Genomic DNA, 6,000 nt, shown 5'->3' on the forward strand with positions numbered 1-6,000 from the left:
AAAATGGCTTAAACAGAGGCGGTACCCTGGTTTACTTTATTTATATATAGCCAAATGATTACAGAGTCACAAGATAAAAAGAAACAACAAGGAACAACAAGGAAAATCAAGGAAAATCAAGGAAAGAACATACCAGCCTCCTTGATTTAAGAGACCCTTGTGGCTGCTGCAGCCCTACCTTTTAAAAGATAAAATATACCCTAGCTACTCCATACCTAATAATCCTATTTATAAACTCACCTATTTCCAGCCCAGTGGGCCCTACCACTCACGATCTTCCTTGCAATCATTCCTCCATAATATTTTCCTGTGCAGTTACTTTTCTACCCTTCCTCCTATAAGTATGGATAATTGAGGGTCTTACACAATTCTCCTTCATTTTTCTAAATAGATAGAGTTCTTTACATATCCTGCATTGAGCTATCCATATTATAAAGGAAATAGATAGATAAAGTGATTTCTTTGAAAAGTATCTATAAATGAAACAATCATTTTGTTTGAATTTGAGCTGTACTCATCAACACCTAATTCAATTAGGAGAAAGGATTAAGTTTTGGCATTTAACTACTCGAGCGAGTAAGTGACTAAAACCTCATTGAACAAGGAAAGAAGTAGTTTTAGAGATACAATCAGTTATTTGGTTTGAACCTTATCATACATATAAAAAATGTGAATGTGTGTCATGTAGGCACCAAAAGGTTTCTTACCTTAAATAAAGGTTGAAACATGAATATCTCATTCTTGTTTAGTTAGAAGAAGATCAAGTACTTTAGCTTCCATATTTATATCCCAAAAGGTGAATATATGTGACGTAGTACTTTCTAGTTATAAGTTAAATATGGGTTTCATTATCGTTCCAAAGGACCTTTAAGTCTTTTAGTTCATATCATTATATTGAAAGGCTTTTCCTTCACACTTGTTTTACATGTTTGTGCTAAGTTAGAGTCAATTCAACTTTGTTTTCACATATTCACACGTAGCTTTGCGATAGCTTGCAGAAATACAAGTTATTAGGTCTTTTAAATAGAATAATAAAACATAATTTCAATATAAAGAGGAATAACACAACCAAATGAGTTGAAATAGGATAAACGTGATATGCAAGCTACAAAAGGTAAAACACTTGTTTATCACAATTTTATTGTCTTAACACAGAATTTTAATGAAAGAAAGGGAAAAAGAAAAATGAATGAGCCATTTCAGGGAACCAATGCTTGCACCAACCAACTAGTCAACCGAAGCAAAGATGTTAGGTGATATAAGTCGCTAGAAGATAAGAATGGTTAGTGAAATTTTCAGCCAGAGGATGAAAAGACGTCTTCAACATGGCTAATACTGTTTCAAAAGTCAGAGAATTAATTACTCATTAGGCCATGTGATGTCCAATTATTCCAACACCAATAAATATAAGAGCACCTCCTTCATTTCAAAGTGTGTGAGATATCGGTGAAAGAACTCAACCTCATCCCTAACTTTTCTTCTTATTGCTTTAGGTGAGTGCTTCAAGTGAGAGTTGCTTGTGGTGGGTGTGGTTTGTGTGTTTGACAAAGCAGAACTTAGTAGTCTTGTCTATGTATAGCAATCACAATACGTCACGAAGTATGGTAATTTCTTAAGATGCTCTCCTTACCTTTCTGTATCATGCGCACACTTCTATGCAATAGGTCATGAATCATGATCACGACATGTGAAATGCTCACTATGTACCTCTTCATCACATAACAGCTAAGTTCTTGTTGAGTACAAGTTTTCCTACTGCTTGCTCAAGTGCAAGCGAATAGTAGGTCTACCTAGGTGATCCGAAATCGAACACAGGAAATTTAAGCTCCTAATTTATCCACTTGCTCACTAACTTATGTGGTATACACTATATAGTAAATCGTATGAACAATATACTAATTATCCTAGCTATTTACACTACGGTGCTTGTCAGGGCAAGGTGAATACGACGTATGACAAGATGAAATATGAACTCAATATAGTCATGGTTGGGAAGGAAAATTGAACTGCTAAATACAATGACTGATGATTTACTACCTCGAAGCAATACAAACATCTATTAATTAAGAATTGAGGCACCGAGCAACTTCTCAGTGCAAGGCCATACTTGCTCACCTTTCGTGATGCAAATACACAAGTTAAACAATTCATATATCAAATCATATTAAATGTAGTACAACAACTAATGTTCAATTAAGACATACACCTCTTAGTGCATCATCCACACACATTAACCTCTAGAGGATGAGCTTGGCGATAACAATGCATTGTTGCATTCTTCCGCCACTTGCTTAGTTAAATATGGTTATCGCGTGCTTAGTGATTACAATCTATATTGTTGCACTTCTTTCGAATGAACAAGATTAAGGTACCCACATTTAACTAAGCAAAACTCTTACGATATTCATTATAACTTTGTTGAATACATCATTCATGTCTACTTAACTACTCAATCACATGCATATGGACGAGATAAGAAAAATGGAAGAATGGAAGAAGAAATGCATTGCTTTTATAAATAACGTTTTAAGCCTTTCGGTCATGAAGTTTTGCTTACAAAACAACACAAAATAAGAAAGAGAAAGTGGAAATACAACAGGCACGTTACACCGTAGAGTCTGATCTTTCATACTCTTTGACTTTGATTTTTGCCTACAGATGAGGGGAACGACGGAGGAGTGAATCTCTCTCTTTTGTTTTAATTAATCTTTCACCTAAAACTCAAGGTAGAGAGAAGGATGGATGATATGAAGAGCTTGCTTTTCGGCCAAAATGGCGCACACTTCGTTTTGGAGTGAGAAACTCTATTTCTACACAAGGAGTGATGTTGACATGTTGGCACGCACCATTAAGATCTGTGAAAAGTTATAGCTATGCTGCACAGGCTGTCCCATCTGTCCTTTCCTTAATTTCCCACCAAAAATCTTTTGTTTGCTAGCGGCTTGATCACGTGGCAACTATTTCCTCATCTTGGAAATGTTGGTTGGGCTCCTTGTGCTTAATGAGCTACTCGCCAAGCTTCACTCCTCTTCCCTTAATATCCTGCGATAAGAGCATTGCAACATAGTAAAACATGGATGAAGTTGTGAGACTCATTTCTTATTTGAGTAAGGAAGTAAAATTTGAAGTTGTGAGACTCATTTCTTATTTGAGTAAGGAAGTAAAATTTGGCTAAGTATTAAGAAATTGGTGTTTGAATAAATCCGCGGAAAGGATTAAGCGATAAAATATTTTATGGTTAAGTATACGTTTTTGCAATTGAGTGGGTAGTTCGCAAAAGAAGTTGTGTGATAAGAAGAGAAAAAGTATTCCCGTAAGTTAAGAAGTGAAAGTTTTCACAAGGTTAGATTAGGTGTTTTGGGTGGTCTTCGTGAGAAGAACCAAGTATTTCGTAGAGAAGAAGTCTGCGAGGAAGCCTTGGAGTTTAAGTTCACGATAAGAGTTCTATGCAAGTAGAAGTTGGTTAGTTCGCGTGGAAGGCTTCTTATAGTAAAAATGTAACCACGTAATATGGTTATTTGCAAGAAATAGTAAGTGGTTGAAGTTATTTGTGGTTTGGGTTAGGCGAGAAGCAAGGTCTAGCAAAGAAAATGTCAAATCTAATTTGACAAGGGTTAATGTGTAAGATTAAAGATTTAAGCATGGCTAGGTTGAATATTAAATTTACATGTGTAAAGTTTTAAGCAGGAGCTCGTGAACTGAGAAGAGTTTATGCATGACTAAGTTAGTTTAAGGGCTCTATAAATAAGAGGATTTTGGTAACTAAGGAGGGGATGATGGGAGTTTTGTTGAAATGTTGAAGTGCTACTAGTTTAGCCACATGAGAAGAGGCTTGCGAGAAGGACTTCTTTAGTAAAGTTTTGTGAGTGTTTTTCTCTCAAATGAATTTATGTTAAAAACTTTATTATTATTTCTCTTTACTAATTTGAAAGAAGAATTCGTATGAGAATGTTTCAAAGATATTTTTATGAAAAGTTATGTTTTCAAGTATGATTTATAATGTTAAAGCTTGATTTGATGATTATGATTTCAATACCATAAAATGGTTTTCAAACCATTAGTTGTTTCTTTGAGATGATGCTAACTTTTATGTGCACATAAATAGTCAAGGCCACCATGGAGTGTACGAGCTACATGGTGATAAGAAACTGGCTTATGCGTTGAAATGAGTCTATAAAGCTTAGTAGCCTAAGCAACAAGGACGAATATGTATGTTCTCATATGTTGTTGATACAGTAGTCTAAATCTGAGGTAATGAGACCAAGTGTAGATAACGATTCAAGATCCTTGTCAAAATGAAATGATTTGTTAAGCATAAAGAAAGGCTTATGCAAAATGAAATGAGTTTTCGGTATGTTTAAATGATTTGATATTATTTTTGCAAGATGATTATGAAAAGGTATTGCAAAAGGTTTTCATAAAACCTCACCAAGTCTTTTAGACTTACGTTTTAAAAATCTATCTTCCAAGATCAGACGTTTAGATCAAGTAGAGAAGAAGATTGAAGGATTTGCGACGAGATAATTTAAGGCATTTTGAAAATGGTTAAGCATTGGTTATTTGGTCTTTAAGGCATTTTGAAAATGGTTAAGCATTGGTTATTTGGTCAAAGTATTGTAATAATGTATGAAACGTCTGTTATTAATAAAGTATATGTTTTGGTTTGTATTTATTTTTCCTTGTGTTACATTGACCATCGTGCCATTTTGAGTGTTGTCAATAGTTTAAAAATAATTGAGAATAAGATTTACGTTAAGAAAAATTCAAGGTTGTAACTAACTCGCATCATATTCTCACTACTTTGGTGTTTTGGTCACAGTGCGGTTTGGGGTGTCACAAAAGTTCTTTTGCATTAGGCTCTTCATGGAGTAATCAAATTAACTACTTTTCTCTTTCTTTTCTTCTCATTTCATGCAATAAGACTTCACTATTTTACCTAAAAGGCTACAATAACTTGTATGTCAACAAGTTATCTAGAGTTAAAAATAATCCAAATCTCATCCCTTTAGTTATGAAGCCATAAATGGAGCCAAAGAACACAAGAAATTGTGTTTTATGGCTTGACTCATTCTACTTGCTTTCCATTTGTAATAGTTATTCATCTTGTATTGATACTTTGAATCTCATGGTCAAGAGATCTAAAGTTTACATTATGAATATAATGAGTTTTCACTTTTGTTCTCCCATCTGTTTACTTTTTGCATGCTTGAGTTCTTTGTAATTATGAACAACGCAAAGCAACAGTAGTTTTGAGAAAACTTAGATGTTCTTATTGCTTGTCTTGTTTAGATAGAGTTTCATTCAACACCTAATTCCATTCGAGAGAAGGAATGGAGCATTAGGCATTACTACTTGAGAGAGTTAGTAATTAGGACCTCACTAAACAGATGGTGAAAAGATTGTAGTAATACAATTTCTTCAATGGATTCCTCCATAACGTACATTTAAAGTGTGAGTATGTGTGGCAACAAGGCACCGAGAAGCTGCTTCCCTTAATATAGGATGGATTGCAACTAATGCAACCAAGCAATTAGATATAAATCACATCATAATTTCAAGTATTTCCATCCCTAGAGGCAAGCAAGTAAGGCAAAGACTTCGAGAGGATGCTAGCCTTAGTTTGAAATTAGTTAGGCGCTTTATACCATCTCAAGGAACTATTTACTCTCTTTGTACCGCATTATATTATACTAAACTTTCCTTCATTACTCTTTCTAAATGCAGACTGAGTTCAAACACGTACATACTAACCATTTACATTCCCCCTTTCACATCACACATTTAGTGTAAATAATAGTAAAACAACAAGATAATAATGTGAATGTAACAATAGTGTATAGACACCACATAAAATCAACTTATGAGTTACATTGCAAGTCTTCGACCCTGGCTTACCCATGAAACCTTTCTTTTCACTTACACTTGGACACATCCAAGTGTGAAGAAGAATACACACAAATAGAGTTAAACTTTTTCAAATAAGTTTTTTATTTCTTTTCT

This window comes from Cucumis sativus, chromosome 4 (assembly GCF_000004075.3).
Source record: "Cucumis sativus cultivar 9930 chromosome 4, Cucumber_9930_V3, whole genome shotgun sequence".
Lineage (NCBI taxonomy): Eukaryota > Viridiplantae > Streptophyta > Magnoliopsida > Cucurbitales > Cucurbitaceae > Cucumis > Cucumis sativus.